Consider the following 13,948-nt stretch of genomic DNA (forward strand, 5'->3'; position numbering starts at 1 on the left):
CGCGCGTATGCGTACGCGCGTATCTGACCATTTTTGACACAAAATGGTCAAGCAACATTTTAGCTGCGTTACGCGCTTACATGGTACGCGAGGTACGCGCTTGGTGTGTTCGCACCTTAAAGGAGCATTTCACCGGTGCAGACATGAATATGTATTGAAATTGGGTCCTATATGTAGTCGAATAATAAAATAAAATTCTAATTTGGTGCCGTCTTGACCGAGAAAAGGCAGAAAGTGACTTTTTGGCGCTTGTGGATTGAAGACAACAACTCCCACCATGCACAGCTTCGCTGGCGGCCACTCCCGCTGATCATCTCCGCCTATCGGACACCTCCTTGTTCCATCTACTAATGGAACAAATCAGCGTGGAGCTTGAACCGACGTCACTAGAGTAGTGACGCTTGCACAGAAGCATACGGCCGACATCTTTCCTTATTCTGGGTGGAAATAGTAACATAGTTACGCCATTAAATGCGTTTATGTAAACATTTTTAGCGAGAAATGTGCATTTTAATTTCATAATGTTCGCTCGTTGAATTTGAAGGATGTTTGGTTTGATAGTTATGACGAAGAGGGAACGCTCCATTCACTTGCATGGACAGCGTCTCTGGTCGCTAAGCAACCTCAACGTCTTGGCGGACTATATTATTGTTATTTATATCCGAGATTATTTAATCTAACCCGATCTAAACTCTATCATGCACCCAAACATGGCGGCGTTTGGGTTTCCTACCTCTGACTCCTAAATCCAGCGCAGCCACAAGCGCGTTGAACCATTTTTGTGACACACAATGATCAAGCGACAAGTTAGGCACGTTACACGCGTTTGGTGTGGCCGTAGGCCGTGTCCACCAAAAGCGTTTTTTTATGCGGCTTCACCCAAAAAATCGGCTTTGTGTGGACGGGGCCAAGAAGGCGAACACACGTCACCAAGACGGGGAGACAGCGCCAGGCGACTTACGCCACTATCTGCCAATGGATCGTGGATGCCTGGGCTGATATAACAGTCTCCACTGTGGTCCAAGCTTTCACGAAGGCAGGAATAATCACTGAACTGCCAGGCAACAGCAGCGACACTGACTCGGATAATGACGAGAGGAATCCGGGCATGTTGGATGCCGTACTCGCCCAACTGTTCAATTCGCACACACAAGAATTTGAGGGATTCGTAGACGGGGAATGAACTGAAAAAGGTGAGCTTACTGTTAAGAGATATTGATCAGATATTGTTAATATGCACATTAACGTTTGAACATCGTTACCATGGGAGTGACCGGAGTTGTCAGAACGCTTAATACAGTTTGACTTTATCTGACTGTTTTGTTGACATTCTCTTTAGCACAGCTCGGTCTTGTCGATGCATAACGCAACCCCAGTCAAACGTTTGACTGCAGTATCTTCTATTCTATGCGCCTAATAATCCGGTGCGCCCTATATATGAAAACAGTTCTAAAATAGGCCATTCATTAAAGGTGCGCTTTATAATCCGGTGTGCTTTATAGTACGGAAAATACGGTGGTCCTCGTTTGTGTTTCTTTCGAAATGGTGAACTTTTGCATGGAGCCATCTTCTATGTCAGATCCAGTACCCTCCGCCAATGTACTTCAGTTTTAGCAACAGCCTCTGTTATCTTAGCTTCAGACGCTGTGGATGTTAGTTTCTGCTGGTGAAGTCCCACCCACTGGCACTGCTCTAATAGGTCTGTAGCGTCAGTGGGTCCCTAGTCCCACCCCCTAGAGGGGGGTGGGACTAGTGGTTGTAGTCTTACGAGAATCATCTCCTCTTACACTTCCTGTTTTCTTGTACGCAAAAATCGTCATATTGCGTCATAAAAAACAGGAAGTGTTGGAAATCGATACGGATCTCTCCAGTCTCTCCAGAAAATAAGGGAATGATGCTAGACCATTCAAAAATATGCGGGGGGTTCTAAAAATACAAAGCTTATGTGAAATGGGTGAAGTTGCCCTTTAAGGATTACGAGCGTCTCATGACGTTAGAGCCAATGCGGGATTTGTTTACCTTCAGCACGTTTTGATTTCCTGTTTCTCTCTTAGTAAATAAACGAGTCACACAACTGTGTGCTCAACGTGCGAAATTGTATCTCTCACTTATGGCAATTTCTTCAGGGTTATCATTAATATTGATGTGTAGGGGTTGTTTATAACTCGTGAATAATATTGTTTAGACCACGGTCTGGGGGAATACTCTGATTCTGATTGGCTGCAGTGCGTGCATTAACTCCTGATATAGCCCTACAGACACCTGCTAAGTAGTTCCAGTCAGTGTTTAGATTCTCAGCCCGAGCCCGAGCCCGAGCCCGATGCGGGCCGGGTCAGGCCGATATTTCCCACCACTATACTCGGGCCGGGCCTTTGATCAAGCGTTTTTATTTTTATTTTACCATTGGTTTATTGGCCTAATCTGAGGAGAAATCAGAATAAACAGAAATATTATAGGCCTTTATTACACGGGTCTTCTCAATGCCGTGGAACGCTCCGTTCATGGGTAGTAGTCCGGTGACTTGTCTATCCCAGCGTCTTCCGTTGCTAAGCGACGTCAGCGTCTTTGCGGACAAATTATTTCTCTGCTGATCAACACTACGAATGGCCAAAAGACTTGTATCCCCCCCCCCTTAAATAAATACTATGGCAGAATTATTATTATTATTATTATTATTATTATTATTATTCTCATTCAATTTGAACATGTGTTTTTACAGTAGAGTGGTGGAGGGATGACGTATGTTGGCCAACCCGGAAGTGAGCGTCGCCCTGGATTCCCTCGACAAAAAGCCAACGGGTTTTGCCATTGGATTTTGGATTATTGCTGAAACATTTGCATCTTTGAAGCACCTCCTCAAAAACTGAAAATAAATAAATATATAAAAATAACCGTGCTCCAAAGAACGAAATGTAAACCAATGCATTCTGAATGGGAGTGTTTCTCTGATTTTTCCATGCTACACAGAACGAAATGTAAACCTATGCAAATAAAGACTTCATGGTCATAATAATTTAAATATCATTAATATCCTGAGTGTGTAGGGTGGTATTCAATTTCTTTCAACGGGGCTGCATCCAGTCACTTGACCGTTATGGTTGCTATGGTGGTTGCTATCGACCGCCCCCTCTAATCCTTACATGGCTCTAAAAACCACGCGGCAAAGGAGCTGCCGTCCATTGTGTTGTTTTTGTCGTAAACTAGGGTCTGATGGTTAGAAAATAGGCAGATATTCCAAGGTATACTTAGAAGGCAGCTTGGATGTTTTTATTTTCTGCAGTTTAGACTTCTACTATAACCTATTTTGGAAAGCAAAACACCAAGCTCATTGATTTAACGAGGCAGGGTCATTTGAAACAATTGATTAAATAAATATTTGTGAGATGTCATTACTTCTCCTGAGTTTGCTTCCTATTTATGTTGAGTAAACACCCCTACTGTCCACAAGCATCCCTCCCCCCTCCCCATATGGATTTGGAGAACTGTTGCCACGTCCCAGTGGTGGAGGTATCATATATATGAAAGAGGGCATTCAATTATACTATAATGATCAATTAGGAGGCCGAAGCCCTAAAGGAAATGATGCAATAGGTGACTGAGGGTCAACATTTGAGAACCCCTTTTATCAAAGGGGGTCTCAAAGGACTCGCTTCAATCTGTGGCTCCAGCCCTACAGGAAATGACTCAGCAAGTGCTGCACCCAGCGGCTCGCTTGCAAGATTTTGGCCTGAAGTTCTTCCCAGACCTACACCCTAGCCATCCAACATGCATATCTGAGAATCAGGCCTCTCTTTAATAAGGACAAAAAGTTATGAGAGAAATACACATTCACTTTTTGTTATCTCATAAGAGGCGTGGTGCCGGCTCCTTTTGACCTTTTGACCCCAGACTTCAAAAACGTGGCCACAGGCCAGCTGTGTCTACACACCTTAAGCCACAAATGTACACCTCCATCCCACAAAAAATGGGGACTAGAAACTAACCTCTGTCTTATCTACATTTACTGTACTGTTGGAGGTCACGCCCCTTTTCCGGCCTTTTCGAGATAGCCAGGGATACTTAAATGTTTACACACATTTCCCGGGGCCCCGAGAACGACATATCCGAGATTTGGAGTTCTAGCCCTTAGAGAAAAAAGGTTTTCCCAAATGGACTGTCATTTGGACAAAGCCCCTCAGAAGTGTTGTCTGCAAGACCTATTGGTTCAGAATGTGGTGGAAAAACAGTTTTTGAGATAGGAAGGTCCTACCGCCCTGAAATTTGAATACCTTATTCTAGGGCCTAACTGGGACCCCCGCACCGAAACTTGGCCCGGTCGGACCCCGAGGGCAGGAAGGGGAGGCCCTTCCTGCCTGAAACTTGGCCCAGTCGGACCCCGAGTGCAGGAAGGTGGGGCCTGGACTTTCATAATCTTCGCTTGGTGAATGTGAAGGATGTTTGGTCGGATGTTATGACGAAGAATCATAATGTGAATGGGAATATTCTATAAATGTCTTGATATCATCTTTCGTCTCAACACTTCTGCTGCAGCCGCTTAAAGTCTCACTCCGAGAACCTTAAAATATGAATCAATCCATTAGAAGTACGAAAATATCGGTAACACTTTACTTGAAGGTACTGTCATAAGAGTGACATGACATTGTCATAAGAGTGACATGACACAGTCATAAAAATGTCATAAACATTATGTCAATGTCATTAAACGTTTATGACTGTTGTCATTAAGTGTCATTCGATTTGGTAATGACAAGTTGACATTATTTTGGTTGTCTTCATTATGACAACTTGACATTAATCAAGGTGACATAACCAGAATTTGTCTTTGTCATGACAACTTGACATTACATTTGTTTGCGATGTCCTTATTATGACAACGTGACATTATTCAAAGTGACATTACTAGAAAATGTCTTTGTCATGACAACTTGACATTAAATTTGTTTGAGATGTTCTTATTATGACAACGTGACATTATTCAAAGTGACATTACTAGAAAATGTCTCTGTCACGACAACCTGACATTAACGAAATATGCATCTATTTTTGTGTTTATGGCAAGTTGACAATGATGATTATAATTAGCTGTGCAAGCTTAAAGACCAATTCTAGCACTTGGTCATTGATGTTTGACAGAATACCAAAAACTGACTGTCATGACATCATTATGACAATGTAATGACAAAATTCTTTGACCTAAAGTAAAGTGGTAGCATTTTGATCTGTCATTAACATATCATGAAGGATAAACTGACTGTCATGACATCATTATGACAATGTAATGACAAAATTCTTTGACCTAAAGTAAAGTGGTAGCATTTTGATCTGTCATTAACATATCATGAAGGATAAACTGACTGTCATGACATCATTACGACAATGTAATGAAGAAATTCTTTGACCTAAAGTAAAGTGGTAGCATTTTGATCTGTCATTAACATATCATGAAGGATAAACTGACTGTTATATACATTATAACAATGTTTTTATTATAACATCATTGACAATTTTATTTTCTCATGAACATATGAACTGGCTGTCATCATCATTATCACGACACAAGGTCACAACATTATACTACACACGTTACAATGTGCTTAGAAACCTCTTCTGCTCAACACTCATGTCATGATTACTGACCATGAACATGTTGCATGTATTTCCCTTACCATTTTTACTCGAACTAATGGGTAAAAGCTGCTTTTGATCACCCTTACAGAATGCTTTGCTGCTCCTGACCAGTAGCTATCAACAATATCAAACTTAACTCAAAATCTAGAGGTCTAATGACTCAAATCAAACTTAACCAGCTATTGCTGGCATACATTGTGACTTCTGGGCCTGTAATAACTGCATCATTGCTACAAAACAAACAAACACAAATACTGGAAGTTTCTTAACAAAATATGAACAACAATAAAAACTATTGACTAATTGGCTTTATGCACAGCTCCAAGACCAGCTCGTTTATTTCATGTCTTACATTATTGGACCAACTGATTAATCCAGGTTTGCCTGACCATTGTTCTGAGGTCCGAAGGTGGAGATTTTGTCATGGCTATCTTTACTCAAACCCTCAAATATGTCTGGGAAAATGATGTGGACCTCAGCGATTGGGGCGGTCCTTGCTATGGTGTTCCGGTCCACCCCCAAATGCTCAAAGGCTCGCTTCATGGATCCAGTTTTTTTGAAGCTCTTGAGAGCCCTCATGTAGCGCCGCACCACGCCATCGATGGTTGTCACTTGGAAGAGAAGATGACAAAATTTGAATTAGTTATGATTGATTTCCTTAAAGGAGAAGTTTGGTGTTAGACCTAAGCCCCATTGTTCAAGCTCATCACATGTGGTCCATAGGAAAAAGAAGAACATTTATTTGAATACTATTATTTATTCATATTTATTAATTTGAATACTATTCAAATAGTCAACTATTCAACAATTCGATTCGGAGAAGTCTGATTCGACTGAACCTCGTCAAATAGTCGCAAAATGTGGTTGTGGAAAAAAAAAAAGGATTCTGAATATATAGGGGTGCTCCCTGCTGCAGTGCTGAACATCTGATTTTACACAGAATTTATGTTTTCTTATATTATAATGAGACTGAAGTATTTGTTTATTCGGGTGTTTAAACTCTTTTTTTCTGTAGCAGAAAGAAATGCAAATGAGATCATGAATCAATAAACATCATGAATCAACGATTAGTCGACTGAGGGCAAAATCTGACAAATCAGACAACCAACTGTGGCCTTTTTGGTCTTCGGTTGCATGCCAACCTCATCTACAGATTGATCATCCTGAGGTGGCACGACCAACAGAATGACATTTAGTCAAATCTCCTAGCTAGGAATTTAAAGATAACCCAAGATTTTGAGATGCATTACTCCAAATCCCTCTGTCTTTTGGCCTAAGTCATGTAAAAATCAATTTATCTAGCCTAAAACCATTACAAGACGTTGCCTATTGTTATCCATAGTATTGAAGAAACTGGGACATCATGTATGTAATGTTTTGTGTGTTCCATATTATATGGAACACACAAAAGTGTATGAGCTGCCAAGGTGATACCACTTTTATACATGCATGCCTCATACAGTACGAGGCTTCAAAATTATTGGAAAACTATATATTTATTCAATGATTTCTAATGTTTTTAAACTCACCAGTCATAGAGGAACACAGGTTAGGGTTGGATGGTCTTTTAGTCTTGCTGCTCCCTTCACCTCTCTTCTTGCCACGAGTTTCCATCTAGACCAGCATAAAAAAGAGGGAAAAAGCCATTTACATCTCACAACCTCTCTTAAAATCTAGAATAGGCTATAAAATAAGTTTGCATTCTAGCTAACTGGAAGTTCTCTCTTCAGGACTGCTGAATGAGAGACGTTTTGTAACATCAGTTGATAAAACGCAGCAGGGCAACATTTACTCATTGCACCGTTATCACCTTTGTTTAATTGAAGCTCTTACTATAATGTTACAGTTAACATTACCTGTCTGAGGATTAAGGTTAAGGTTGTTATGCTGACATCACGTGGCGCTATTTTCATTCGTTTTTCGGTCTTTGCTGTTTGTTTGTTTTTCTGCGCAGGTTCCAGCCTCACATGATATATATTTACTATTTAGCCAGCCTCTGTGTTTGTTTCCTCAAACTTATTACCGTATGTTAGTTTGTCTTTTTTTCTCTCTCTCTCTCTCTCTCTCTCTCTCTCTCTCTCTCTCTCTCTCTAACGTTAGCGGTTGGTACAGAGAGAGCTACAGATGTGTTCAGGGTCAAAGTCAGACAGTCGGACACAGCAGTTGCGGCCAGACTCCGGCAGTAAGCACCGCTGCAGACGTTGGTTGAATAACATAAGGTTACACCACTGTAAATGTATGGGGAATCCCTGCATTATTTAACATTATTAATTTGCAGGAATCAATTAAATTGTGCACAATAAGTTACACCCCACGCAGAAATCCAGGCCCTGTCCTTACCTAGCTAATGTTAGCTAACGTTAACATAGTGAGCAATGAACTACCAAATACTGACCAAGGAAGACAGCTGCCAGAGATATAACGTGTATTTACAAAAAAATAAGTTATAATATGCTTCGTTTGAATTACCTCTCTTTCGAACTTCGCTTTAGTCGTAGTAGTTATTTTCCCTCTTGTCGTCTTCAACAAGCGTCCTGTGGAACCGTCCGGAACTTCTGCTGAGTAGTGCCTGTTACCGTAAAGCAGGTAATAGACCAATACCTGCAGTGCAGTGCACTGAAGACTTAACGCATTCATGTACAACTTTAAAACAAACTATGCATCCAGATAAGAGAAGCAAAAGAGGAAATTATTCAAATGATTCATGGCTTGTTATCGTGTCACTTTCTAAAATTTCTTCAACAAGTGATATATATATATTATTATTTTGCGACAGTATTGGTGTAATTACGGTAAATTCAAGATTGCCGCCTAATTTTAAGCGCTATTCTGTGCTGTGGGTAGAAAGGAGACATCAAGGCAGTAAAGCACGATGACAAGATTATTACGAGGACTTTTGAGAAACAGTCGGCGCCCCGACACAACAGAAAACAAAAGAAAAGCTGTGAAATGGATGTGTAAATGGGGACTATTGAAAAGCAATATAACCTGCGCAAGATGCAATGGCAAGATGCATCTGAAGAAATCTAGATGCAGCGATGGATTTCGCAGGTAAGATGGGCTCTATTAAAATATCATAATCAGTAACGTTACTGACTAGTCAAGGCTATAATTGGTGATAATTTTTTCCTTCTTTAGGGTCTGTAATCGTCATAAAAACCACCTGCTGTCAGTACGACATGGAACAATATTCTCAAAATCCCACATTCCTTTGGCAAAATGGCTCGAATTCATACACAGGTAGGCACGAAATTAATATGTGCGCTCTGACTCTGTTATCTCATTCTGTGTTAATGCATGTAAAAAAATAAAAAAATAAGTCACCCTGGTTAAAAGATATCCCTAGGAACTTTCATGTTTTGATGGAATGAAGACTTTTTTGTGAATAGTTTTAGGCAAATTATGCAATATTGATTCAAACAAGTCGGAGACCACAAGACTTACAGTACAGAATTAATACTATATTTTACTTATTCAGTGGCTGATAGCTGATACATAAAAAAAAAAGAATTACGTATAATACACATAGAACTCCATTCATAAGTACTACTTCAATTTAACATATTTGGAAAAGATTTTTCAATTACGTTGTAGTATATAGATTTTTTACTTCTGTTTTCACAGGTTTGCGTGGCTGCCGTCAAACGCCTCAGGAAGAGAGGGATGAGGATTGGAGGTCGCCATCGATTTGTTGCGATTGATGAAAGCAAATTTGCTCACAAACGAAAGGTACAGTAGATAGTGTGTTTGTTCACAACCCACCCCATCCTACTTTCCTTTTCCATTTTGGTGCAAAAGATTACCATCCTAAATGAAATCACATGGGACGATACGCGATGGGAGTGGCGGCGCAGGAGGGGGAAGTGTCACATATTAAGTAGGTTTCCACAGCTTCAGTTCAGGCCCGTTCTAATGGAATAAATAATCACAACAACCACTATTCAATGCAACGATCTTAATCAGCACATACATTATATCTATATTGATTGTCCCGTCACATCTGATGTCAGATCAAATTGCAATGTTTTGCATTAGTATTTCTTAAAGGAGCATGAGGGTTACATAACCACATAGTCAAAACAACAAAGAACATTATGTCACATTGTATTTGTTTTGTTTTTTTGTTTGTAGTATCATCGTGGCCGTTGCGGCAACAATTGGAGGCGTTCTCACACCTGGGTCTTTGGGATGTTGGAAGTGGAGGAGGAATCTAGGACACCCATCCTGAAACTAGTGAGGAACCGCCGCGGGACAACCCTCTTGCGCCAAATCCGAAGGCATGTCAGGAGGAATGCCAACATTGTCTCTGATGAGTGGCGCGCTTACAAGGACCGCCTTGCCCAGTATGGGTACAAACAATTTAGTGTTTGCCATAAGCAGAATTTTGTGAACCCACAAACTGGAGCCATACCCAGCACATAGAGCGGGCATGGCAGACATACAAACAACAAATATGGCGCCTGAGAGGTAATAGAACAAAAGAATCACTCAAAATACACCTACAGATGATTGAGTAGTATTACTGGCTGGCGATTCGACATCACGGTGGCGTTTTGGGTCGACTGGTGCATGACATAAAGAAGGCACAAAAGTAATCACTTTTGACAGTCAGTCATGACAGACATGTTTCTTCCATTTTATTTTTATTTTTCATAAATAGTTACTGTCTGTTCTTTATTGAATGTCATTATGCATGAGCATGCATGTTATGAATATTATGGTATTGTTTAGTTCCTGAGTGGGTGGGTGTTGGGCAGAAGAGGTCCTGTTTCTAAGCACATTATAACGTGTATGATGTTGTGACAACCAGTTCATATGTTTGAGAAAATAAAATTGTCAATGTTAATGATAATGATAATAAAAACATTGTCATAATGATGTCATAACAGTCAGTTTATCCTTCATGATATGTTAATGACAGATCAAAATGCTACCACTTTACTTTAGGTCAAAGAATTTCTTCATTACATTGTCGTAATGATGTCATGACAGTCAGTTTATCCTTCATGATATGTTAATGACAGATCAAAATGCTACCACTTTACTTTAGGTCAAAGAATTTTGTCATTACATTGTCATAATGATGTCATGACAGTCAGTTTATCCTTCATGATATGTTAATGACAGATCAAAATGCTACCACTTTACTTTAGGTCAAAGAATTTTGTCATTACATTGTCATAATGATGTCATGACAGTCAGTTTTTGGTATTCTGTCAAACATCAATGACCAAGTGCTAGAATTGGTCTTTAAGCTTGCACAGCTAATTATAATCATCATTGTCAACTTGCCATAAACACAAAAATAGATGCATATTTCGTTAATGTCAGGTTGTCGTGACAGAGACATTTTCTAGTAATGTCACTTTGAATAATGTCACGTTGTCATAATAAGGACATCTCAAACAAATTTAATGTCAAGTTGTCATGACAAAGACATTTTCTAGTAATGTCACTTTGAATAATGTCACGTTGTCATAATAAGGACATCGCAAACAAATTTAATGTCAAGTTGTCATGACAAAGACAAATTCTGGTTATGTCACCTTGATTAATGTCAAGTTGTCATGATGAAGACAACCAAAATAATGTCAACTTGTCATTACCAAATCGAATGACACTTAATGACAACAGTCATAAACGTTTAATGACATTGACATAATGTTTATGACATTTTTATGACTGTGTCATGTCACTCTTATGACAATGTCATGTCACTCTTATGACGGTACCTTCAAGTAAAGTGTTACCATTTATTCTTTATTCTGCCATAGTAACACGGTAAATAAATGGCAAAAATAGGCTGAGAACGAATTCGTATTTACGATATTGTAGCGACCCTGGGACAGTTAAATAGTTTGTGTGTTATGTGTTGCATTGTATTTCGTTGTCCGTTATGCCAGTTGTTCTGTGTGCATGTATTGTAATGTTCTTCTTGTCAATCAGTGTGGGGGCGAATCATTAGGTCAGCTGGGGGAGGGCCTTGGAAGAACACGAGGGTGGGGGCCTGCACGTGAGTGAGACCGTGTTGGGGGTTGCCGGGGTAACCGGGGTTTGTTTTGGGTGGGATTTCTGCCGTTGGTTACGGGTTTCAGTGACCTGGTTTTGGTTCATTAAAAGTTCCTTCAATTACTAATGACTCAACATCGTTATGTCACCGGCGAGGTCATTACAATATGTTCAATAAAACGTAATCACGGACAAAATACGTTTTTTAGACAAACGTAATTGAGAATGCCGAATAGTTCTCTGGGAACGTCATTTTGATGAGAAAGGGTTGCTCTGTCAGTTGTCAAAAAAAGCGCACGGACGTGGCCTCTATAGCAACGACCTCAGCTACCCAGCACTGATCAAAAAACCGATTGTTTCTCTCAATCAAAACACAAAACAGGACAACTGATGCCCATAAACTTAACCCATACATGTTTTGTAATTAACAAGGACACGTTGGTGTAGTTGTGTTGAGGAATGTCACAGATTTCACTGTAACTTCGCCGTTAATGTGCAGCCACCGGGTCTTCCGTTAGCCAATGGGATGAATGCTCATAGCTTCATATATTGCCGTGGAGGGATTACATTGCAATGAGTGGAAAACCCCCTGCGTCGAAAAAAGAAGCACATGGTCCTCCGTTAGCCAATGGGATGAATGCTCATAGCGTCTCTATGTGCAGCCATCGGCTCTTCCGTTAGCCAATGGGATGAATGCTCATAGCTTCATATATTGCCGTGGAGGGATTACATTGCAATGAGTGGAAAACCCCCTGCGTCGAAAAAAGAAGCGCAAGGTCCACCATTAGCCAATGGGATGACTGCTCATAGCGTCTCTATGCGCAGCCGTCGGGTCCCCCGTGAAGGGGTTACATTGTAACGAGTTGAAAACCCCATGCGTCGAAAAAAGAAGCACAAGGGTACCCTTTTGCGTCAGAAACTGAAGCCAAAGTCACTGACCGTTTGTCAAAAATCGACGCGTTCGGAGTGAGAATGTGTTTAAGTGATTCCGTCAGACCAGCACGGATTTTGAGTCAAGCCCCCGCCGTGGTCAACTTTGGCACACACACAGATTGAAACGGGAATCTGTGTGTGTGCCACGGAATATCAGTGTCATTTACTTGCATTGGAGCAACTTCCATGGACACATCAAGGACAATTTAAGTGTTTCAGTGAGACCACCACGGGTTTTGAATTAATCCCCGTGGTCGACTCGCTCGTTGAAACGGGGATCCGTGTGTGAGCCACGGAACATCAGTGTCATTAACTTGTATTGGAGCGAATTCCGTGGCGAAATCGGCGTGTTTCAGTGATGTGGCCACGGATTTTGAGTTAAGCGTCCGTAGTCATTACACGGATTCCTGTGAGACCAGGTTGGATCTAGGAGAGAGACGCAGAGGAACTGTCCTTAGGAGGCTTTTGTTGGGATAGAAAAACAAGTGATCAGCTAAATAAATTCATTCATAAAAAATAACATTTGGGAGTATTCAAATTATTCTAAAGAGGTCTACAGGACAAACGGGGGATTTTAGCCTCGGTTTTATACAGGAAACTTGATAAGACGGTGAAATCGCCGGGCGTGCCAAGGCGCGACCGAACCAGCTTGGCAATATAAAAAGGCCTAATGGAAAGGATAAGACGGCGAGTTAGAAAGCCAAGAATATGGAGCCTCAGTTGGGTAGGCCTACTTCAGCGGCAGAAATAGGGTGCCTACGCCAACCTTTGTAGAGAGCCTTCTATGGGCAAAAACTGTTGGTTTATTGGGTGTCAAGCAACGAAATTGCGAGACAACCTATTGTTTTTGTATCAATTCCTATCATTATTATTATTTACCTGCCATGGGAGTCTATGGCAGCCCATAGAACGCCTTGGTGAAAAGTTGAGAAATTGGTTCAGGACTGTCCCATTAGCCCATGAAGCAAATTTGAGGTCGCTAGCCCAACAGCTCTAGCGCCACCAACAGGTCAAAGTTCGACGTGCATTCATGTTTATAACTTTCGACCCATTCATCCAATATTCACAAACAAGATATCATTGGATTCCTTGGGCCAAGCCGAGTTCAACGCACCCTATATCGTTGTTGCTGCGCCATGATGGATTTTCCGCCATCTTGGTTTATGTCAAAAACATTCAAAATGCTACTCCTATCACAGATTTGGTCCAATCATCTCGAAACTTGGCACACATGATCTTCAGGCCAGGCTTGATACAAAACAATGAATTATTGTTCAAATTCAAAACCGTTTGCTCGCTACAGCCAATCAAATTTGACCGTGAAGTCGCCAAACCGGTAGTAAGCCAATATCTCAACAGCCCTTTGACATATCGCTAA

The 13,948-nt window shown here is 40.9% G+C and overlaps 1 long non-coding RNA gene across 1 annotated transcript; it reads right to left on the reverse strand.

Annotated features, from left to right (window-relative positions):
• Nucleotides 1–5,017: 5,017 nt before the first annotated feature.
• On the reverse strand, nucleotides 5,018–8,296 carry LOC130386687 (uncharacterized). The gene is made up of 3 exons (XR_008896161.1): nucleotides 8,098–8,296; nucleotides 7,158–7,242; nucleotides 5,018–6,239 (listed from the first exon to the last, which is right to left on the reverse strand). It is a non-coding gene; the product is annotated as an uncharacterized LOC130386687 (long non-coding RNA).
• Nucleotides 8,297–13,948: the final 5,652 nt, after the last annotated feature.

Source organism: Gadus chalcogrammus, chromosome 7, assembly GCF_026213295.1.
Source record: "Gadus chalcogrammus isolate NIFS_2021 chromosome 7, NIFS_Gcha_1.0, whole genome shotgun sequence".
In the NCBI taxonomy this organism is placed as follows: domain Eukaryota; kingdom Metazoa; phylum Chordata; class Actinopteri; order Gadiformes; family Gadidae; genus Gadus; species Gadus chalcogrammus.